General features: G+C 48.1%; 1 protein-coding gene across 2 annotated transcripts in view; it reads right to left on the bottom strand.

Annotated features, from left to right (window-relative positions):
- Window positions 1–25,088, bottom strand: part of LOC138491587 (guanylate cyclase soluble subunit beta-2-like) — a 707,294-nt gene that overhangs the window by 41,904 nt on the left and 640,302 nt on the right. The gene's annotated exons all lie outside the window — the stretch shown is intronic.

Raw genomic sequence — 25,088 nt, 5'->3', positions numbered from 1 at the left:
AATTATCAGTAGAGTTATCAGCACTTTCTGATAGTTTTGATGTTTTTTTTTATTACTGTACTTTCCCTGTCTAGGCTCATATGTTTATATGTTGTACTCACACTATTTTCCTTAGGGTCCAGACACATCATGTGATATATATAGATAGGGTAAGTAACAGCTTGGAAAAAGAGCAATCATTTCTCTGCATAAAGGTAATCAGTTAGGTTATGAACACTTTCTGCTACTATTGCTTTTTTTTTCTTACTTCAATTCCCTTGTATATATTCATATTTGTATGTGGGGTTTAGGGGTGTCACAGTATTAGTTTTATGATGGTACAATAACCTTCTTGCCAAATGACGGTATATCATGGTTATCGCGTTATAGCAGGTGGAGTTAACTAATCTTAACAAATATTTTCTAAAAGGTCATAAATTGTCAGATTTATCATCACAAACAAAGCCATGCACCCAGGGCCAGAATTGGGTTTTTCAACATACTTTCCACTGAAATGCCACCCCTTGCTTGCACCAAACACAAACGCAAGTGTGGAGAGGAGGGGGAGGTGGGGCCCTGCTGCGACTGGCAAAGCAAACTGAATAGCTTTTCTTAAGTGGTCATTTAGGCTTTTAGCTCCCCCACTGGCTACTGGTGAAGATGAACATGTTGCCATATTGATAATCTGCATGCCACAGATCAATGGAGTCTGATGGTAGTATACGCTTGTGCGCACACACACGCACACGCACTCTCTCTTTACGTTACAGCCTTGAGTTTACTTCTGGGCCAAAAGGTGTTCAGTAATCACGGACATGTTACCCTTTGGTATGGCAGCAGGGAATACCCACACAGATGATTAAATTTCGCAGTGTGACTTATTATATGTAAATTCAATGATAGAACCAGGGAAATCCGCCATTGTCATACGTTTAGAAAACATTATCCATTATAAATATATAAACCCCAAAGCCGCCAACCCAAAGTCCCGGGAGGATACGACACAAAGCAACACAGGTTCGATCCCTGGGTCCGCGCTTAGAAACCTCTGGGTGTTTAAGCACGTTATAAATACGCAACTAAGACAAAAACAATTACGCAACAAAATAAACAAAACCAATTTCTTTAACAGCGCCTCGATGCCCTGGGGCTGTGTGAGCGCTTTAAAAAAAAAATGTAAATAAAAAAAAAGTAAACCCCTTTCCTTCTTGGCACTGTATTTATTCTTCCTATTGCTAACATGTTGATTTTGTGTCAGGCACGTGTGGTTTATGGAATGGCATTAAAAACTGCTCAAACTGAAACTACTTGGCAGACGGCACATCCAACAGTGCAAGACCAAGACTGCGCAGAACTTGCTTACTGCAGCCTTTCCAAATCAGATTGAAAAGCACACTTAACGGTATGAACGGTATACCGGTATAAACAATGTGACGGTTATTATTGTTCAATTAAGTGGTTCACTGTATCTTTAACGGTATACCGTAATACCGTTACAACCCTAGTGGGGTTGTCTCTTTGTGATTTGTCTATAATAATGCAATTATGTAGTAAGTGAGTTTTATTACCTACTTATCACAAGTTTCACTGTACGCAAAACTCTAATATGAAAACAGTTATCATTTCACTATTCAACATGGCAAGCTTATGAATATTGCACCTCCATCATGTATGATGCACACAATGCCTATGTTTCTACATGAGTACCTTAGAATACTGGATTGAAGTTAATAATAGAATGCTATTTGTATCAATGCATAGCTTAATGCACTGATTAGCACTTGATATTTATTCCAATGATCTTTGACACTTTTTTTTATTAACATTACACTAAGAATCCCTTGTACAGACTTTTCATGAAAGGTGAATGCACATGTGATGTCATCAGTGATGTCATCAATGACATTTGTGATGTCATCTTTTATGTACAGGGTGTTAGGCTTAGCAGCGCACGGTGTTGGCACAAGTTATGGTTGCTTAGCTTACCATAACTGGCGAATTTCAAGGGTTTTTCGGTTTTACTTGGAACCATAACGTCCCTTTACCAAAGTCTTTTCACTGAATTTCATAGGTTTTTAGTAGCGCAACTTAACCATAACGTCCCTTTAACAAAGTTTTTTCACTGAATTTCATAGGTTTTTATTAGCGCAACTTAACCATAACGTCCCTTTTACAACGTTTTTTCACTGAATTTCATAGGTTTTTAATAGCGCAACTTAACCATAACGTCCCTTTAACAAAGTTTTTTCATTGAATTTCATAGTTTTTTATTAGTGCAACGTAACCATAACGTCCTTTTCAATGGATGAAGACCACTAGCATCCTAGGTTCTCAAAGTGGGAACCCGGGGTGGTAAAAAAAAGATTTTTCTTCGCAAACCAGAACGCCTTCGGCGTCCCGGTGTAGGAAGGAAAATCTTTTACCAAGATGGAAACCATGGAAAGGGAAGGCGGGTGTATAAAAAGAACACAACAGGGCATAGGTAGGGGGGACCAGGAAGGAGACACGGGGCATGAGAGGAGGGTGGGGGTTAACAGGAGAGAAACACGGGGCATGAGTGGGGGTGGTGGGCAACAGCAGGGAGACACAGGGCATGAGCGGGGGGTGGGGGTAACAGGAGAGAGACACGGGGCATGAGCAGGGGGTGGGGGGCAACAGCAGGAGACACGGGGCATGAGCGGGGGTGGGGGGCAACAGCAGGGAGACACGGGGTATGAGCAGGGGGTGGGGGAACACGACGGAGACACGGGTCATGAGAGGGGGTTTGGGGTAACAGAAGAGAGACACGGGCATGAGCGGGGGGTGGGGGGAAACAGGAGGGAGAAACGGGGCATGACCGGGGGTGGGGGGCAACAGGAGGGAGACACGGGGCATGACCAGGGGGTGGGGGGCAACAGGAGAGAGACATTGGGCATGACCGAGGGTGGGGGGCAACAGGAGAGAGACACACGGCATGAGAGGGGGTTGGGGGGTAACAGGAGAGAGACACGGGGGTGGAGGGCAACATGAGAGAGACACAGGCATGAGAGTGGGGCAATAGCAGGGAGACTTGGGACATGAGCGGGGAGTGGGGGGAACACGAGGTAGACACAGGGCATGAGAGGGGGTGAGGGGCAACAGCAGGGAGACACGGGGCATGACCGGGGGATGGGGGGCAACAGGAGAGAGACACGGAGCATGAGAGGGGGGTGGGGGGTAACAGGAGACAGACACAGGGCATGAGAGGGGAGTGGGGGGTAACAGGAGAGAGACACGGGGCATGAGCGGGGGTGGGGGGCAACAGCACAGAGACACGGGGCATGACTGGGGGGTGGTGTGCAACAGGAGAGAGACACGGGGCAGGAAAGGGGTGTGGGGGGTAACAGGAGAGAGACACGGGGCATGACCGGGGGTGGAGGGCAACAGGAGAGAGACACGGGCATGACCAGGGGGTGGGGGGCAAGAGGAGAGAGACACAGGGCATGAGAAGGGGCGTAACAGGAGAGAGACACGGGGCATGAGCGGGGGGTGGGGGGCTACAGCAGGGAGACACGGGGAAGAGCGTGGGGTGGGGGTAACAGGAGAGAGACACAGGGCATGAGAAGGGGGTGAGGGGTAACAGGAGAGAGACACGGGGCATGAAAGGGGGCTGGGGGTAACAGGAGAGAGACATGGGGCATGAGCAGGGGGTGGGGGCAACAGCAGGGAGACATGGGGCGTGAACAGAGGGTGGGGGCAACACCAGGGAGACACGGGGCATGAGCGGGGGTGGGGGGAACATGAGGGAGGCACGGGGCATGAGCGGGGGGTGGGGGGTAACAGGAGAGAGACACGGGGCATGAGCGGGGGGTGGGGGCAACAGCAGGGAGACACGAGGCATGAGCAGGGGGTGGGGGCAACAGGAGAGAGACACAGGGCATGACCGGGGGTGGGGGGCAACAGCAGGGAGACACGGGCATGAGCAGGGGTGGGGCAACAGCAGGGAGACAAGGGACCTGAGCTGGGGTGGGGGGGCAACAGGAGAGAGACATGGGGCATGAGCAGGGGGTGGGGGGCAACAGCAGGGAGACACAGGGCATGAGCGGGGGGTGGGGGGTAACAGGAGAGAGACACGGGGCATGACCGGGGAGTGGGGGGCAACAGCAAGGAGACACAGGGCATGACCGGGGGGTGGGGGCAACAGGAGAGAGACATGGGGCATGAGAGGGGGGTGGGGGGTAACAGGAGAGAGACACGGGGCATGAGAGGGGGGTGGGGGGTAACAGGAGAGAGACACAGGGCATGAGCGGGGGTGGGGTGTAACAGGAGAGAGACACGGGGCATGAGCAGGGGGGTGGGGGCAACAGCAGGGTAGTGGGGGCAACAGCAGGGAGACACGGGGCATGAGCGGGGGGGTGGGGGCAACAGCAGGGTAGTGGGGGCAACAGCAGGAGACACGGGGCATGAGCGGGGGGTCGGGGGCAACAGGAGAGAGACACAGGGCATGAGCGGGGGGTGGGGGGCAACAGCAGGGAGACACAGGGAATGAGCTGGGGGTGGGGGCAACAGCAGAGAGACACGGGGCATGACCGGGCAGGGGGGGCAACAGGAGAGAGACACGGGGCATGAGCGGGGGTGGGAGGCAACAGCAGGGAGACACAGGGCATGAGCAGGGGTGGGGGAACACAAGGGAGACACGGGGCATGAGTGGGGGGTGGGGGGCAACAGGAGAGAGACACGGGGCATGAGCGGGGGTGGGGGGAACACAAGGGAGACACGGGGCATGAGCGGGGGTGGGGGCAACAGGAGAGAGACACAGGGCATGAGCAGGGGGTGGGGGGCAACAGCAGTGAGACACAGGGCATGAGCGGGGGTGGGGGGCAACATGTGAGAGACACAGGGCATGAGCAGGGGGTGGGGGGCAACAGCAGGGAGACACGGGGCATGAGCGGGGGGTGGGGGGCAACAGCAGGGAGACACGGGGCATGAGCAGGGGGTGGGGGTAACAGGAGAGAGAAACGGGGCATGAGGGGGGTGGGGGCAACAGCAGGGAGACACGGGGCATGAGCGGGAGGTGGGGGGAACCCGTGTGAGACACGGGACATGAGCGGGGGGTGGGGGGCAACAGCAGGGAGACACATGGCATGAGCGGGGGCAACAGCAGGGAGACACGGGGCATGAGCGGGAGGGTGGGGGGTAACAGGAGAGAGACACGGGGCATGAGCGGGGGTGGGGGCAACAGCAGGGAGACACAGGGCATGAGCGGGTTGTGGGGGCAACAGCAGGGAGACACATGGCATGAGCGGGGGTGGGGGCAACAGCAGAGAGACACGGGGCATGACCGGGGGAGGGGGGCAACAGGAGAGAGACACGGGGCATGAGCGGGCAACAGCAGGGAGACACAGAGCATGAGTGGGGGGTGGGGGCAAAAGCAGGGAGACACGAGGCATGAGTGGGGGGTGGGGGGAACACGAGGGAGACACGGGGCAGGAGTGGGGGGTGGGGGGCAACAGGAGAGAGACACGGGGCATGAGCAGGGGGTGGGGGGCAACAGCAGTGAGACACGGGGCATGAGCGGGGGTGGGGGGCAACATGTGAGAGACACGGGGCATGAGCGGGAGGTGGGGGGCAACAGCAGGGAGACACGTGGCATGAGCGGGGTGTGGGGGGCAACAGCAGGGAGACACATGGCATGAGCGGGGGTGGGGGGTAACAGGAGAGAGACACGGGGCATGAGGGGGGTGGGGGCAACAGCAGGGAGACACAGGGCATGAGCGGAAGGTGGGGGGAACACGAGGGAGACACGGGCCATGAGCGGGGGCTGGGGGGTAACAGGAGAGAGACACGGGGCATGAGCAGGGCGTGGGGGGCAACAGCAGGGAGACACGGGGCATGAGCGGGGGGCAACAGCAGGGAGACATGGGGCATGAGCGGGAGGTGGGGGGTAACAGGAGAGAGACACGGGGCATGACCGGGGGGTGGAGGGCAACAGCAGGGAGACACGGGGCATGACCGGGGAGTGGGGGGCAACAGGAGAGAGACACGGGGCATGAGAGGAGGGTGGGGGGTAACAAGAGAGAGACACGGGGCATGAGAGGGGGTGGGGGGTAACAGGAGAGAGACACAGGGCATGAGCGGGGGTGGGGGGCAACATGTGAGAGACACGGGGCATGAGCGGGGGGTGGGGGGCAACAGCAGGGAGGCACAGGGCAGGAGCGGGGGTGGGGGGTAACAGGAGAGAGACACAGGGCATGAGGGGGGTGGGGGCAACAGCAGGGAGACACGGGGTATGAGCGGGAGGTGGGGGGAAAACGAGGGAGACACGGGGCATGAGCGGGGCTGGGGGATAACAGGAGAGAGACACGGGGCATGAGCGGGGGGTGGGGGGCAACAGCAGGGAGACACGGGGCATGAGCGGGGGGTGGTGGGAACAAGAGGGAGACACGGGGCATGAGCGGGGGCTGGGGGATAACAGGAGAGAGACACGGGGCATGAGCAGGGGGTGGGGGGCAACAGCAGGGAGACACGGGGCATGAGCGGGGGGCAACAGCAGGGAGACATGGGGCATGAGCGGGGTGGGGGGTAACAGGAGAGAGGCACAGGGCATGAGTGGGGGGTAACAGGAGCGAGACACAGGGCATGAGGGGGGTGGGGGCAACAGCAGGGAGACACGGGGCATGAGCGGGAGGTGGGGGAACATGAGAGAGACACAGGGCTTGAGCAGGGGGTGGGGGGCAACAGCAGGGAGACATGGGGCATGAGCGGGGGGCAACAGCAGGGAGACACGGGCATGAGCGGGGGGTGGGGGAACACGAGGGATACACAGGCATGAGCGGGGGTGGCGAGCAACAGCAGACAGACACAGGGCATGACCGGGGGGTGGGGGGAAAGAGCAGGGAGACACGTGCCATGAGCGGGGGTTGGGGGGAACACGAAGGAGACACACGTCGTGAGAGGGTGTGGGGGTAACAGGAGAGAGACACAGGGCATGAGCGGGGGGTGGGGGCAACAGCAGGGAGACACGGGGCATGACCACGGGGTGGGGGGCAACAGAAGGAAGACACAGGGCATGACCGGGGGTGGGGGGCAACAGGAGAGAGACACAGGGCATGAGAGGGGGTGGGGGGTAACAGGAGAGAGACACGGGGCATGAGCGTGGGTGGGGGCAACAGCAGGGAGACACGGGCATGACCGGGGGTGGGGGGCAACAGGAGAGAGACACAGGGCATGAGAGGGGGTGGGGGGTAACAGGAGGGAGACACGGGGCATGAGCGGGTGTGTGGGGTAACAGGAGAGAGACACGGGGCATGAGCGGGGGTGCGGGGCAACAGCAGGGAGACACGGGGCATGAGCGGGGGGTGGGGGGAACACGAGGGAGACACGTGGCATGAGCGGGGGTGGGGGGCAACAAGAGGGAAACACAGGGCAGGGGGTGGGGGTCAACAGGAGGGAGACACGGGGCATGAGCGGGGGTGGGGGGAACACAAGGGAGACACGGGGCATGAGCGGGGTGTGGGGTCAACTGAAGGGAGACACGGGGCATGAGCAGGGGGGGGCACGAGGGAGACACAGGGCATGAGTGGGGGGTGGGGGGAACACGAGGGAGACACGGGGCTTGAGTGGGGAGTGGGGGGTAACAGGGGGAGACACGGGGCATGAGCAGGGGGTGGGGGGCAACAGGAGGGAGACACATGGCATGAGCGGAGGGTGGGGAGAACACGAGGGAGACACAGGGCATGAGAGGGGGGTGGGGGTAACAGGAGAGAGACACGGGGCATGAGCAGGGGGTGGGGGGCAACAGCAGGGAGACACAGGGCATGACCAGGGGGTGGAGGGCAACATCAGGGAGACATGGGGCATGAGCGGGGCGTGGGGGGAAACAGGAGAGAGACACGTGGCATGAGCGGGGGGTGGGGGGCAACAGCAGGGAGACACGGGGCATGAGCGGGGGGTGGGGGGAACACGAGGGAGACACTGGCAATGAACAGGGGGTGGGGGGCAACAAGAGGGAGACACGGGGCATGAGCGAGGGGTGGGGGAACATGAGGGAGATACAGGGCATGGGGGTGGGGGGCAACAAGATGGAGACACGGGCATGGCGGGGTGGGGGGTAACAGGAGGGAGACACAGGGCATGAGCAGGGGGTGGGGGCAACAGGAGGGAAACACCGGGCATGAGCGGGGTATGGGGGAACAGGAGGGAGACACGGGGCATGAACGGGGGTGGGGTGAACAGGGAAGACACGGGCATGAGCGGGGGTGGGGTGGAACAGGGGAGACACGGGGCATGAGCAGGGAGGGAACACGAGGGAGACAGGGGGCATGAGCGGAGGGTGGGGGGAACAGGGGAGACACGGGGCATGAGCGGGTGGTGGGGGAAACAAGAGAGAGACATGGGCATTAGCGGGGATGGGGGGGTACAGGAGGGAGACACGGGTGCGGGGGTGGGGGGATACAGGAGGGAGACACAGGGCATGAGCGGAGGGTGTGGGGGAACAGGAGAGACACGGGGCATGAGCGGGGGGTGGGGGGAACACGAGGAAGACACGGGGCATGAGCGGGGGGGTGGGGGTAACAGGGGAGACATGGGGCATGAGCGGGGGGTGGGGAGGGACACGAGGGAGACACGGGGCATGAGCGGGGGTTGGGGCGAACACAGGGGCGACATGGGGCATGAGCCGGGGGTGGGGGGAAACAAGAGAGAGACACAGGAATGAGCAGGGGTGGGGGGGTACAGGAGGGAGACAGAGGTAATGAGCAGGGGGTGGGGGGATACAGGAGGGAGACACGGGTAATGGGGGTAACGGGATATCCACTCCTCGGTCCTCCACAGGCCACTGTGTACCTATGGCTGGCGTGTCTCCTGCAAGTCTGCAGCAGCCTGGGATGTTCAGAAAGTGTAATCCACATGAACCTCACACAGCCCCATTGGAGGTCCCGCTGTCCTCTGATTTTATCGCATCGGAATTTTCTTACGTTGTGATAATCAATTGTGAAGTCTGAAGTCACCTCAGAGCTTGCCACAGATGCCAATATACGAACAATAAACTAAGATGGCAGGCGTCTCTGAAAATAAGACGCATTGCACGCTTTACTGCCGCCAATGGGAGAGCACGTCAGATGTCCGCGGACATCACGCAAGTCGCTTGCCCAATCCCGGTCCGCGGAGCGAACAGGGAAGTGTGTCCGCGAAGCGGAAACAGATATCACTCATTTTTTTCACTTACATTTTTGTCTTTTTTTTTTAAACTACTACACCAAATAAAAAAAAAGCATGCTTTCGGGACCAACCGCCACTCCTGCTGCAAATTTGGTGTAAATCTGTCCAGCGGTTTGGGCTGTAGGCGTGAGCAAAGGTTTTTCCCATTGTGTCTATGGGGAAAACAAAGTTTTGGGACCCTGCTATAACTTTGCCCCCCCTGGGCCAAACCTCACCAAACTTTGCAAAGAAATTCAGAGTGGGCCATTTACTTTTTTTGCAAGGTTTGGTGAGGATTTGTCCAGGGGGAGCGAAGTTATAAGCCGCCCAAAAAGTTCTCTGCCTATGGAAACAGCAACTTAAACATAACTACATGGCCACTAGCGGGGCCATGTAATATACGTGCTCGAGCTCTTCCCTTATCCGCCTCCAACTCCCTCAGGCTCAGTCACTTCTGCAAGCAACCAATTGGTGGTAGATGTTTTTTTTTTGTTGGCTGGGGCCTCCCTCTGCAACACCCTCGCTGCCTCCCTGAAACTTCAGGAGAACCATCGCCAGTCCATGAAGCACCTCAAAGCCTTTCTCTTTGCGTCTGCTTTTTCTCCTCCTCTCCCCGGCTGACTGCCTGGCATAAACTGATTCTGCAGTGGTTACCTGGCGACTCTGTGATGTCGGGCCCATGCCACCTCCGCCCTGCCAGGCAAACCCCTGCACTGCCTTTCTAGCCAACCCTGCACTTGGGGACTTTTTTCTGTATCCCTAACAGTTCCTCCACCACCTGATGTGTGGACTTATCCTTACACAATCGACCCTTATTTTTACTTATTGCCATTTGTCCCATGTACTGCACCTTCCCCTCCCCCACCCATGCACTTGGGCGATCTAAGTCACACCTGGCCTAGTAGGCTAATTGTCTGTCTCCCCTCTGTTCTCCCTCCCTTGCCTTGTTGCGCTTTGCATAACGTGGATATAGGCACATTACGAAGGCCATAGCAAACAATTGCACATCATATGATATCATACACACAATACATTCATGACAGTAGGATGCCTGCCACTTACCTTGTACACTGTACAGGTTTTTTTTTGTTTTTCTACAGTACCCCACTTACTTTACACTTTTTAAAATCATCGCTAAAAAAACAGCACTGCATGCATGATACGAACTTCAAACAAGTACATACAGTTCATGCATACATCCAGGATGCCTGCCCATTACCTTGCACACTTCCACCATGGCCTTCTGCACTTCTTTGTACAAAGAAACCTTCTGCCACAGTTGCATACACACCACACCCACAAACCTTACTGAGCAGTGTCTTTCGCTCCACAGTCCCATTTCCATGGCTCCCATCCATGGCTGGATATGGCACATGTAATCCTGAAACTACCGCGTAATCCGCAGAGTTTTCATGCTAGGAAGGGGGGGGGACAGGGTAGGCGATTCGGTCTTTAGTGGTCCCTCTGAAAAGGTTATGTCTTTCTTCTTTTTACGTGTTTTTTTCTTTTTTTACGTGCTTGCAAACCACCTTTTTTGTTTTTTCTCTTTGTATGACTTTCTGTTTGCTTCTCCTCCTTCAATTATTACCAAATTATGGGCAACGCTTCGTGCACACTGTACAAGAAAATGGTATTGCCAATGGTGTTCAAAGAAATGCCATTTACATGGAAGCAGTGTATATTTTGGAAATTCATGCTCTGATAGTGGGTGGAGAACATCCCATCAGTGCACACAAATGCAGGCATGCCTCTGTTCATCAGACACCTTCCGAGCTGTGGCTGGGGACAAATTACACCGGCATGGTCCCATACTCTTCTTGGGAGGATGAGGGAGAAATCTACCTTGGCAGTGGGAAAAATCTGCATCACTGCAATCATCAACTTCTTCAGGTGATGGGTCAAACGTCCACATGACATGTAACCCAAATGTAGACCTCCATAATGCACCACGACAACTTCACCAGTAATGATAGAGGCCACATATCTCCAAAGGCGAACCATCCCTCTGAAACTGCATGCATCGAGAACCACAAAGCGTCCACTCCTTCCAAAAATTAGCAGCAACGCCTCTTTGTACAGCATACCTGTGCAGATCTTGTACAAATGTATCACCCACGATCAGCACTGTGTGTCTCTCCATGTCCACCAACTTCATTACACAGAGAGTATTGGGCGAAAGTAGTACCACCCTTCCTGTGAACCACACCTTTGACACCTGATTCCATAATGCCCACAGTTCCATTCACATGCCCCCCATGCTGAGAATGGCAGGATGTGGCGTGTGTGCTTCCCCAGCTACAGCGAGGGCTACACCCCAGTAAAGCAGGGACAGTCCTTCTCCCCTCTCCACTGTTCTTCTTCCCTCATTGAGGACTGTGAAAAATTCACGCATGCATGCAGCAATCACAGCCAAGAAGTCTGCATCCAACACTAACATTTCTGTACAGCACTCCATATATACCGTTCAACACTCTGAGTACATGTCGCGTGTGCTTCCAAAATACCTTCCATACAAAGGTGTGGAAAAAAACCACAATATCAGCATCCAAAATCGTCCAGAGCGGCATCCATCACGCTTTTGACCATGCACACCAGAGTCTACTGCTTGCCGACACCCATCACAACATAATGGAGCCATGCATGAGAACATATGGCCATAAACCACAATCCACAAACATAACATAGCCAGCAGCACTTCTACCCATCCCCACCACTATAACACAGCAATGCATGGAAAAATGCAACAGTTAGCAGATTCCACAAATATACCACTGCCTCTGCCACCCCTTCCCACTTCCATTCACAAAGTATTATATGTCACTGGAAACCAAACCGCACAATCTTCACAACATTGGGCCTTCTCCCAGGAAGCTACAAAAAGCAGAATGTTCAAGCACATAGAAGATTCACTTCAACCCTACCCTCTTCTATGCTGACAGTGTTCCAACACTGCATCCAGTGGGCACACTGAAAGACTTTTCACTGCACAATCTGCAACCATACACTGAAACCTGAAGAAAGTTCTAAAAATGACCGCACACATGGAACCAACAATGTATGCATGTCAGCACACTTCTGTTGCTCTATGAAGACTAAAATGTGCTCCACAACCATTCTGTGAAGGTGACCACCCTCTGAGAGATGCTGTCAAAACTGCATTGCTGCAGTGGGTGTCGTGAAGGCCTTGGCTTTCAGGTGCATGGCATACGGCCTACGGCCTTTGGCCATGCATCAAATAGTCTATGCCTTGGCCACACCCACGCAACGTAATTCAGCCATGCATGGCAACATGTCACCAAGTACCACAATCCACACACATACCACAGCCACCGGCATTCCTACTCAAGCTCTGCACCATTATACAGCTATGCATAGAAAGCTTCACCTTCTGCCAGAATCTACACACTTAAAACAGCCCCTGGCACCCCTACCCACTTTCATTCACATACGATGGTGTTACTGCCAACTGAACCAACCAACAGTATATGCATTTCAGCTGACGTTTAGTGCTCTATCAAGTCTACAATGTGCTCCACGACCATCCATTCTGTAAAGGTGAGGAGTCTCTCACAGATGCAGTCTAAACTGAATTGCTGTGGTGGGTGTGGGCAAGGCCTAGACACCGCACACATGTACCACAGCCACTGCCACTACTATCCAACCTCCACACCATAATACAGCTATGCATGGGTACTTAACACAGCCTCTGACAGCAATACCCACTTTCATTGACATAGTACGTCTCCTAGCACTCTATTCAGTAAACAAAAGCAATATGTCATACTGCAGTACAGTAGTCACCGCTCTGCACAATGTACACTACGCAATCCTATGCGATATGCAGTTTAGTCTGTATCCACTTCTATGCACACACTATTGAAGAATTGCGCCCACTTCACACACTGCAGTATCAATGCACATAAACGGTGCACTTCAACCCTACCCTCTTCGATACTTCGATTGTCTCGGGAGGATAGCTCAGGGGGAACGTGCCCGCCTTGGAAGCAAGACAACACGAAGCAACACATGTTTGATCTCCGTATCCGCGCTTAGAAACCTCTGGGTATTAAGCGTGTTAAAAATAACCTATCATATCATATCATATCATATCAGTATTACAACACTGCACTCAGTGGACTCACTGCAACTGTTCACTCCAGTAGCTGCAGCCATGGAGTAAACACTGTAGGATGTGCCAAGAAGCACCGCACCCATGGAATCAACCATCTATGCAATGCTGATGAACCACACACAGAAGGGCACAATGTGAAACCTAATTCCAACCAAAGCACATAGTTGTCACTGCAAGGCCTCCATCCATGCAATACACCGGAGTAGACGCTTTCTTACAATGTGCATGTCATGTGCAATGCACTCCCCTTCTGCAATTGATTTCTCACCAGTCAACACAGAAAGAGGTCTCTGCACCAGCTATTGTGCCGTAACGAAGCCTGCCTGCATGCAGCACACATGCTAGTCGGCTGTGCAGAGACCCCCGAATTGGCGCTGTACGCACGGACACTGCAGGCACATCAACATCTTCGTCCACCTTTTGACATATCTCAGATGATTCACTTCTCACTCCCCGACCCTTTCCATCCCTTCTTCCCACCAACCCATGGTGTAATATATGTTTTGCAATGCACTCCCCATCTGCTATTCAGGTACCACCAGTCAGCACAGTAAGACGTTGCGGCACAAGCTATCATGCCGTAATGAAGGCTGCCTGCATTCACCACAAATAGTAGTCGCCTGGGCAGGGACCGGTGAATTGGAGCCGTAAGCACAGATACTGCAGACACACCACCTTCTTGGTCGACCTAATAATCTCATATCTCTGATGAACCACTTCTCTCTCCCCCAACCTTTCATCCCTGCTTCCCACCACCACTTGCCATACATTATGTTTGTCAGTCCCTTTCGGCCCCACAATGTCCTCCGATAAACCATGGCAGTGATTCCCAAAAACGTTGACGCACAGAACACTTCTCTCCAGCCAACCACCGGCAGCATCCAAAGTTCGCCGACAGCACGGCATTCTGCAAGCCAATAAGATTTCTGTCCGCGAAGCGAACTGGGAAATGAGTCTGCGGAGCGGAGCCAGATATCACACATTTTTTGAGGCGTACCTTTCAGTTCTTTGCAACAAAAGTACTGGTCAGATTTCCACCAAACACACAAAAGCACACTTTCTGACCCAAGCCCCCACTCTTGCCGCAAATGTGGTGCAAATCCGTCCGACCATTCGGGCTGTAGCCGTGCGCAAAGTTTTTGCCCATTCAGTCTATGGGAAAAAAATATTTTTGGGACCCCCTCCTAAACCTCACCAAACTTGCCGACAGAATTCAGAGCAGGCCATATACTTTTTTTGCAAAGCTTGGTGAGGATTCCTCCAGGGGTGTGAAGTTATAAGCCACCAAAAAAGAGGACTTCCTATGGGTTAAGCAACTTAACCATAACTACACGCCCGCTACTGCAGGCCGTGTAATTTATATATATATATATATTCAGTAAAAAAACTTTGTTAAAGGGAAGTTATGGTTAAGTTGCGCTACTAAAAACCTATGAAATTCAGTGAAAAAACTTTGTTAAAGGGACGTTATGGTTCAAAGTAAAACCGAAAACCCCCTGAAATTCAGCAGTTATGGTAACATAAGCAACCATAACTCGCGCCACCGTGCACTGCTAACACTAACACCCAGGACATCAAAGATGACATCACAAATGTCATTGATGACATCACTGATGACATCACATGTGCATTTACTTTTCATAAAAACTCTGTACAAGGGATTCTTATAATGCTGACCAAAAACTGTCAAGGATCATTGGGATAAATATCATGAGCTAATTAGTGCATTAAGCAATGAATTGATATAAATAGCATTCTATTATAAAGTTCTATCCAGTATACTAAGCTACTCATGCAGAAACATAGGCAGTGTGTGCAGCATACATGATGAAGGTGCCATATTCATAATCTTGCCATGTTGAATACTGAAATGATAACTGCTTTCTTATTAGAGTTTTGCGTACTGTGAAACATGTAATAAGTAGATAATAAAACCCACTTAATACATAATTATTACAGACAAAACACAAAGAGACAACAACACATACAAATATGAGTATATACAGGGAGAGTGAAGTAAACAAAAAAGCAGAAGTAGTAGCAGAAAGAGTTCATAACCTAACTGATTGTCTTTATGCAGATAAACTATTGCTCTGTTTCAAAGCTGCTACTTACCATATGTATGTGTATCACATGATGTGACTGCACCCAAAGGAAAGGAGAGTGAGTATAATGTATACAAATATGAGCATATACAGGGAAGGTAGAGTAATAAAAATAAAACTATGAGAAAGTGCTGATAACCCTAATGATTATCTTCATGCACAGAAAGGATTGCTCTCTTTCAAGCCTGTGTCTTCCGCTATGTATATGTTTCATATGATGTGACTTGACCCTAAGTCTACAAATATAGTACCTTTTCAATTTTTACTTCCTGACTGTTACTGAAGAAAACTATGTGACTTTGATATGTCAGTAAAGGATAAAAAGGGAGAGCCAGCCATGTGATGTCATCACTGATGTCATCAATGACATTTGTGATGTCATCTTTGATGTCCTGGGTGTTAGTGTTAGCAGTGCACGGTGGCGCGAGTTATGGTTGCTTATGTTACCATAACTGCCGAATTTCAGGGGTTTTTGGTTTTACTTTGAACCATAAAGTCCCTTTAACAAAGTTTTTTCACTGAATTTCATAGGTTTTTAGTAGCGCAACTTAACCATAACGTCCCTTTAACAACGTTTTTTCACTGAATTTCATAGGTTTTTAGTAGCACAACGTAACCATAATATCCCTGACTTCATATACATGTAACATAGAACATACTAACCCCCTCGTAGTGATTTTCATGTCCGCGGACTACCGCCATGTCCGCGGACATATCGAAAATCTGAGCGTGGTGAATGTAAATTTAAATAGTGTGCCCCGTTTCCCCTTTGAAGTTGGCTCTGAAAAGAGCCGTTTTTGTTAGTTTTTTTTACAGATGCTTGACAGACACCTGTTATTTAGTATTTGTTTTCTTGTTTTTTTTCTTACTTTACTCCTAAAATCTTCACATAACCTTCTCCAAAGCAACCCTGGCATCAATATTCTCATTGTTACAGAAGAACATACCAGCTCTAAGCATAAAGGCACACATGCCTCGGTTGATGACACACCTAGCAATGTTTTGCTGAGGACAAAAAACTGAACTATTGTCCCATATTGCCCTAGGTAGTAATCCAGAAAAAATTACTTTCGCATTTGGAAGGATCTTCATTACGGCTTGAACCAAGCGTTCCAAATCAGCCAACAAAGTAGGGGCACTGTCGTTGCCCAAATGGAAAGCACCATAGTGCAAAACTACCACATGCGGACTGTTCATCGTGGCCATATCCTCACAAACTTGTACAATTCCCTGTGCATTGCAATCAGGCACAGTGCTCCACACCACCTCCACTCCTTTCACATCAAAGTTCTTTGTAACATGCCTGCATTGAGCGTACTGTTGTAAACCATACACAAACATATCTCCAAGCACCAACACCCAGGCTTTCTCTACTTCTGCCATCTTCACCACACACAGTCTCTTTCAACACAAATCCACAACCTCAACATCTGATTGGGTGATCCGTACAGTCTTCTTTCCATGTTGGATTTCCTGGAAAAACCCGGATGTGGCACGCCCTGTCCACGAACAGCCGAGGTGTCCGCGGACGGTGTCCACTTTACTCTCTGTGCCATTCCCTCATTGCATACAGCTAAGCAATCACACAATATGAATAACGTCCTCAGAACACCCCCATTTTGTGAATTTTCGAACATTTCAGGACAATTATCATTTCATTATTCAACATATTAACATTACAAATATTATACTTTCATCTTGTACTCTGCACACAATGCTATGTTTCTCCATTAGTAGCTCAGTATACTAGATAGAATCCCATAATACAATGCTATTTATATCAATGCATCGTTCAAAGCACTAATAACGGTATGATATTTATTGCAATATCCTTGACACTTTTTTCGCAACATTATAATAAAAATCCCTAGTACACAAATTCCATGAAAAGTACATACACATGTGATGTCTTCAGTGATTTCATCAATGACATTTGAGATGTCATCTTTGATGTCCTGGGTGTTAGTCTTAGCAGTGCACGGTGGTGGCGCGAGTTATTTTTCATAGCTTAACATTACTTGCGATTTTCAGGGGTCTTTCGGCTGTACTTAGAACCATAACGTCCCTTAAACAAACTTTTTTTAATATCACACAAACAATATACAAACATAGCGTGCAAAAACCAACTTCTCACAGATAGCTTTACACAGAATGTTGCAAAGTAAGAATTTATGCTCGTTCACAGTGAAGGTCAGCTGCTTCCATTTTTTTCTCGGGCCCCAGAGAGGCTCACGAAGCGGACTATAAGGTTGTATTGTGTTTTGACCTTGACAGACAGAGATTGTGATGAAAGACTTCTCTTGAAGGAGTGTTGCTAAAACGTAAGAGAAGATAAGGATGAAATTTCTGAAACTAAACCACTTTTATATATTATATCACTATGCGAAAGATCGTTCGCACACGCGGAGTCGTATTTTGGGACTGCACTACTTGTAGACAATGGAAATTGCAATTGTACTGTAAGTAACCCTTTAGATTATTTTATACCAAATATAATTACAATAGCGTAGCATTAAAGACCGCTCAAGTTGAACTTGTTCGTTGAAAGTGGCATAATGTTTTCTACTGCGCACTATCACCGCCAAATTGATATCCCCTGTCGTTTAGAGGGCTCTGAAAAAGGCAGACGACACAGGGTGGGTTAATAGAAATAATTTAACCGGTCTATAGGCGGTCAAGCACTCTACTCGTTGTGCCACTTCACTGTAGCCTGTCATGTGGCACAGCGAGTACAACGCTCGCTTTGACATCCGTGCACAGCTTGCTAACGCAAGTTCGAATCCCGGCAAGGCCAAACTCAGCCTTTCATCTTTCCGTGGTTGATAAATGAGCACCACACACCGTGTTTAATAATAAGCACCGCTTAGATACCTCACGGTTCTTAGCGCTATATGAATGGAAAAATATTATTATTTTATTATTAACATACTCTGTTGCACTATCTTCGATAGCAAATAGTTTCATGCCCTAATAAATAAAATGATGATTTTTAATGAAGATCGGCTGGTGAGACTAATTTATGTTTTTTAAAACAGGTATGTGGCCCCATTTTGCCTATGTCACGATTTACAGACTCCAGCGGATGGGGTCTTCAACTGCCAGGTGCAGGTCCAAATAAGCAACTTCATGACCCTCACCATTTTATGGGACAATCGCCAAGGACCAATATGCCCTTACGCAGTACTAGCGGCTACAAACAACATACCAACCAATAGGGTGGTCTAATGGCTGGTTGCTGGAGCAACCTTCCGATTATCAGAGCGACCATTTACTGCTTTTATCATAAACCAACAGCCTATCTATCGCAAAGGAACAACGCGTGGCTCAAAATAAACTTTTGCTGATCGACAGCAGAGACAATAGCAAATCGCTGAATATTCACTAAACATTTCACGTGAAATAAATGTACTTTACCAAATGTACAATCCTGCTGTTTACTTTTAAACCACAGTTTCATATTCCGAATTGTGGCGCACTGAGTTGTAAGCTGATTTAACACCCTCTGTACCACAAAGGAACATCGCGTGCCTCAACATGAACTTTTGCGGATCGACAACAAAGACAACTGCAAATTGCTGAATATTCTCTAAACATTTGATGTCAAATAAATGTACTTTACAAAATTTACAATCTTGCTGTTTGCTTTTAAATCACTGTTTCATATTCCGAATTGTGGCGCGCTGTGTTGTGACATAATATGTGTTGTCTTCCGGGTTCTGTGTAAAGTCACTTAGGACTGGAGAGGACTGGGCGCGTTTGATGACGCACCCTGTAACGTCACGGAGAGAGGCGGGGAATATGAATGCTTTGATAATATCAGGCTTATGGGCGGGAGATATGATTTAGTGTCGCAAAAGCAAGTCAGCCAGGTCAATAGCGACAGTCATAGGATTATCACATAATGTCGGCGCACACCAGCCAGCTTTATCGTTTCTTTAGTGGACAAAAAGTCGGTTGACGCCCATAGGAAGTTGTACTATTAGCGGACAAAAGGAGTGGTCTTAAAACACTTACACCCTGACAACGAACAATACAAACAACGTTCTCAGAACACCCCCATTTTGTGTAATTGCAACCATTTCGGGACACCGCAAGTGTTCTTAGAACACATTCAACTAGACAGATTACAATACGGACAGCATCCTGAGGACACCCCCAGTTTGTGTATATACGAACAATTAAGTACACCGCGAGTGTTCATAGCTCATTTTTGCCTTCCTTGCGAACAAAAATGTCACATACTCCGTCCTCTAAACACCCCACCATTTAGTTTATTTACAAAATGTCAGAACAGCCGTGTTCTCCGCGGACAAATCGAACGCAACAAAAACGTCTAGCACATAAAAAAACAAAACATTGAACCTATCTCATACTCCCCCACCCTCCCCAAACACTCTTACACACCAACACATGGCACTAAATACAATTTTTTATCCACGTTTCACTGCGCTGTACGCAGTCGACGGCGAATACAAGATGGCGGGCACCACAGAAAATCTGACACGCTGCACGCCCCTCGCCGTCCAATCAGCGAACATGTCGCATGTCCGCGGACATGACGCAAGGCCATGGACCAATCGGGGTGCTGTCCATGGAGTGAGCAGGGAAGTCCGTCCGCGAAGCGAACACAGATATCACTCATTTTTTTGCCTTACGTTTTGGTCATTTTATAAAAAACTACTGGACGGATTTACACCAAATTTGCAAAAGCATGCTTTCGGGACCAAGCCCCCACTCCTGCCGCAAATTTGGTGTAAATCTGTCCAGCGGTTTGGCCTGTGGCCATGCGCAAAGTTTTTTCCCATTATGTCTATGGGAAAAAAAAAAGTTTTGGGACCCCCCCTATAACTGTGCCCTCCCCTCCCTGGACGAATCCTCACCAAACTTTGCAAAAAAATTCAGAGTGACCCAAATACTTTTTTTGCAAAGTATGGTGAGGATTCGTCCAGGGAGAGCGAAGTTATAAGCCGCCCAAAAAGTGCTCTTCCTATGGAAACACCAATTTAACCATAACTACATGTCCACTACTGTGGCCATGTAATATATATATATATATATATATATATATATATATATATATATATATATATATATATATTTTACAGGGCCTGCAATAGCGGCCCTGTAGTTATGGTTAAGTTACTCAACCCATTGGAAGAGCACCTTTTGGGCAGCTTATAACTTTGCCCCCCTGACAGAATCCTCACAAAACTTTGCAAAAAAGTATTTGGACCCGTCAAATCGATCCTACGAAGATTGGTGAGGTTTTGTCAAGGGGGGAAAGTTATAAGGTGGTCCCAAAATGTGTGGTTTTTCCCATAAATGCAATGGAAAAAAGATTTAGCTTATGTCTACAGCCCAAACTTCTGGACGTATTTTCACAAAAATGTGCGGCAGGGGGGGTGACTTGGGCCCAAAAGCATGCTTTTGTAAATTTGGTGTAAACCCATACAGTAGTTTTTTTTTAAAAAAAACATACAATAGGCCAAAAAAATGTGTGATATCTGGGTTCAGTACGTTGACTCACTTCCCTTTTCTGTCCGCGAACAGGCCTAAGATTGGTGTGGAGGGTGACGTGTTGCCCGTGGATATTGTTTGCACCCGATGATTGGTCAATACAAAACGTGAGGTGCGTTTGATTTTTGGAAACACCCGCCATGTTGGATTTGTGGACTGTCAATGCTGACTGCTAACTTTGCAGTGGGGAAAACCATTGGAAAACACATTTTGGGTTATTTGGTGGTGGAAAGAGGGGCTGGGAAGGTTGAGGGGTTGGAAAAAAGATGATATGGGACTAATTTTGGGGATTAAAAAAGGCTCGGCAGGTGCCGTAGTTGCTTGCAGGGTAGTTTGCGGGCAGGGTTCTGAACGGACAGCTTTGGGAAAACATTTGGGGTTATTTGATGGCTGAAAGAGAGCATAGAAATGGTAGGGAAGTGGAATAAAGGTAATGTAGAGCTGTTTTTATAGGTGAAAAAAGGGTTTGCAAATGTCACCGGGGACAGCAGTCAATTTCAGTTTTCGACGACATAATTTTGATTGCAGTTTTATTTGTTAACTGTGTATGATATGTACTTGTTATACAGTTAATTGTGTTGTGGTCAGTGGCTAGATTCTGGGGGCATGGCCACACGCCATGCCACCCAGAATATGTGCAGTGGGCACAATGAGCACAATAGTAATATGTGAATTGTAATTATAGGTAATGTAGTAGGAGTATGGCCAGAATCACCATAGTAGGAATATGTGTACAGTAATTGTACGTAATGTAGTTAGAGTACAAAGTGTTTGTAATATGGAGGAATTATGTAATTGAATTGTATACAGCACTATTTGCTCTTACCTAGAACTGGCCACCCCGGCGTCACTTACTGCAGGTTCCATATCGCACTCTGCCCTTCCATCCCCTGGCACTTGTCCTCCTGTTTCCTGTTGCACTTGTGTGATATGAATGACACAAGGGTCTACTAAGATTATTTATTCTGTTTCCTTTTGTTGTTCCAATATTGCGCCTAGATACACCTTTGTAGCGGTGCGTTACAAATTACTTATTATATTACATCATTGCCGTTGTGTTCCCTGGCCCCAGATCCTTTTTTTGGTCTTATGTCGAGGTTCACACTTTTTGGGGTGGTTTAGGGGCTTTACAAATAACCAAGAAATAACTGAATAAAGTAAATGAAGTTTGGACACGCTGGAAAGTAGATATTATGATAAATGGCTGCAGATTACAATAGACGAAGAGTTTATGTGCCACAGTGTTAGCCAACATTGAAGTAACGGTTGAAGGAATTTGTATTGCCAATGCGCATTATGAACATGTGCCTGTGGTCTGTGCACATTTACATCTTACTGCACAGGTGAATGAGGGGCGCGTGCATGAATGCAGAAATGGATATGATTGCGAGAATAGTTGTAGACAGAAGCTCACCTCACCACCCTTTTTTGATCTTATACCGGCGTGCACATTTTTTTTTTTTTTTTGCTTTTAGGGGCTTCACAATTAACCAAGAAATAAATGAATAAAGTAAATGAAGTTTGGATAGGCTGGAAAGCAGATACAAAGATACGTTGTAGCTCTTTCTGACAAACTACTGTTCTTCAAAATACATTCGGTCTTGCAGTTCCAACTCTCTGGCAGGGAACTGCTTCTCATAGGTGAGAGCAGGGGGCACATTACTATTGACATATGGGGAAATTCGTGTGTCTGTGCACCACGCATGAGGTTATTTATTAAAGAAATTGTAAATGTATTGGGAACAGGCGGTTTGATACCGATAAAATTGAAGTAAATATTTTGATTTGTGGTTTACTTGAAATATTTGGTTGTTTTTTTAGTACACTGTTTGCCAGTAATATTGTTACTTTTTGTGGCGTATGTTTCCAGTTATGTGTCCTTCAAAATAGCGTACTAAGAATTTGTGGGAGTAAATGTGTCCACAATCCCCAAAGAAATGATAAGATTCACTGTATTAAAAGCAGACATTGGAAAGTAAAGTTTCTATTTCTGGAAACTGTGTTGTGAAGCAGTTCATCCTCCGCTACATTGGAAGAATGGATTCGCAAAACGCAATGTAAGCAAGATTTTAAGTAATAGTTATTAAAGTGTGGAAAGTGTACTGTGTGCCATATGATGAATTCTGTGATGGAAGAATAGTGAATTTGATGCAGAGTAGACATCGTAAATGTTACTTTAAACCTTAATTTATAGCCAAAATAAGAATGTACTGTGTTAATTTAATTGTAAACTGATTACTGAAATATGTTTTTGCATTATCGATTTTCCATAGTTATATACTCCAGCTCTGTGCGTGCCATCGGTACAGTGGCTTTTTCAACAGTATTTGGACAATAATGATCAACAACGGATATGTCATAACAATAATTTGGGACGATAGTTTTTTTTATTTTATTTGGTTAGTTGTTAAAAACAACTTTTCAAATCTTTAGCATTTACACACATTTAAAAAAAAGCCAAACAAAATGACATAAATATGATTAAAATATACAGTATACAATGTACAATGTCTCAACAAATTGCCACATAGGCAAGAATTAACGCAGCAACAAATTAAAAGAGTGAAAATTGAAAATTGTCATAAAATAGATGTACATTATACATTATGCTCCCTGAAGGTCACATCAAGATATCAGTAATTAGTAACCTCTTTGCCATTTTGAAATTGATCAAATTTGTCCTTTCGAGGTTGCAGTAACAAGAAGCAGCATGGGAGCATATGGGTTGTAGAAAAGTGCAGATGTGACAGTGTTGCATTTATTTTAAAGCAGTACTTTCTCCTCTGTAATAGACCACCATGTGCATAGATTATTAGTCGGTTATGGAAGAACTTTTTTGATAAAGAACGCAAAGACTTGCATTGATGGATCGATGATCGGATTTGGCAGTAGAAAATGACCATGGACAGTTTCACTAAAAATGTGAACGCTGTACAGTTTGGTAGCTATGAACTGTGTTAAAAAAAGAAAGTTAACAAAGTTTTTGTGGACTTAATTGAATGTTTTTATCGATGTGTGAAAATGAAAAGTATTTGTTACAGTCCCAACTATTGCTGTTTTCTTCAAAATAAAATGTTTGTATGATTTTTGTAAAACGATACAAAAGTTTTGCGTTTGTTGTAGATGTCTGTGTTTAAGTTTTTTATTCTGCCTTGCATAACTTTATGATGTTGGGGGTGACCAGTTACGTTTGACTACTCTTATTTGACTTGACTTTTTCTGTAAACTTACTTTTTTTTAGTTCTATTTTATAACTGTGAACAGTGGATCTTAAAGGAACCTTTTTTTTTTCCAGGAAAGGTGACAATGTAAGGTGGGGTGGGAAATTAGGGGAATATGTACCAAGCAGTAATATGGAGGGGAGGTGGACAGGGCAAAATGTTGCACATTTATTACTTCAAAGATAGGGGGCAGTGTTTCTCATGTTGTTTGATTATAGCTTCAAAAGCTTGTCGTAATTCCTCTCCTCTGTAGAGCAGTGTGTTGCAGTATATACAGAGGACTGTTCTCTTTGAAAGATGTGGATTGACAGCCTCTTTTATTGCTTGCAAGATAGCTGGTGGGATTTTGGGTCCCACAGAAGTAGGTTTTGTGCTTACGGTACTGGTTGAGCAATATGAGGTGGAGGTAGAGTGCCTACTATTTGCTAAAACGGGAACAGTCTATCTGAGAGCATTGCTGTGGTTTGATCGGTTGTGGTTGCACATGGATGTAGTCCCATAGGAGTATTATCTAGGCAGTCCATGACTAAGTACAGGTAGCTTTAGCCTTTGGTACATTTCCAACAGTGGGAAAGAACTGCCACACCCACTTCCTCTACCCCACTTGGTCCTTTTCATTGACTTTTGAAGTACTTCACTTGTGTTGTTGTCTACATTCTCCAGCTGATAGTGGTGACGGTGCCTCTTGGGGAGGAGGGATGGCAATAGATGATGCCATTTTTAAGATAAATAGCAGTTTTGCTAATATTCTTCGGGTTATGTACTGTGTGGTAGATTGTTAATGGATAATGAATAAGAATAGGTGAAGGAGCTGTGCAAGGGTACATTTTGAGCTTGAAAGTTCCTAGATCAGCAGGAAGTGCAGTTCTGACCTGTCCACGAAGCCCGGATCCAATCGCGAAGTGCAGGCGTGTTCGTGGACACGTCATCATGCCACATGTGTGCCATCACGTGACGCAGTATGGAAAGTCTGCGATG

The sequence above is a fragment of the Ambystoma mexicanum genome, chromosome 10 (genome assembly GCF_040938575.1).
Source record: "Ambystoma mexicanum isolate Mex_15411 chromosome 10, UKY_AmexF1_1, whole genome shotgun sequence".
NCBI classification, from domain to species: Eukaryota; Metazoa; Chordata; class Amphibia; order Caudata; family Ambystomatidae; genus Ambystoma; species Ambystoma mexicanum.
This window is presented reverse-complemented; position numbering and strand designations above follow the sequence as displayed.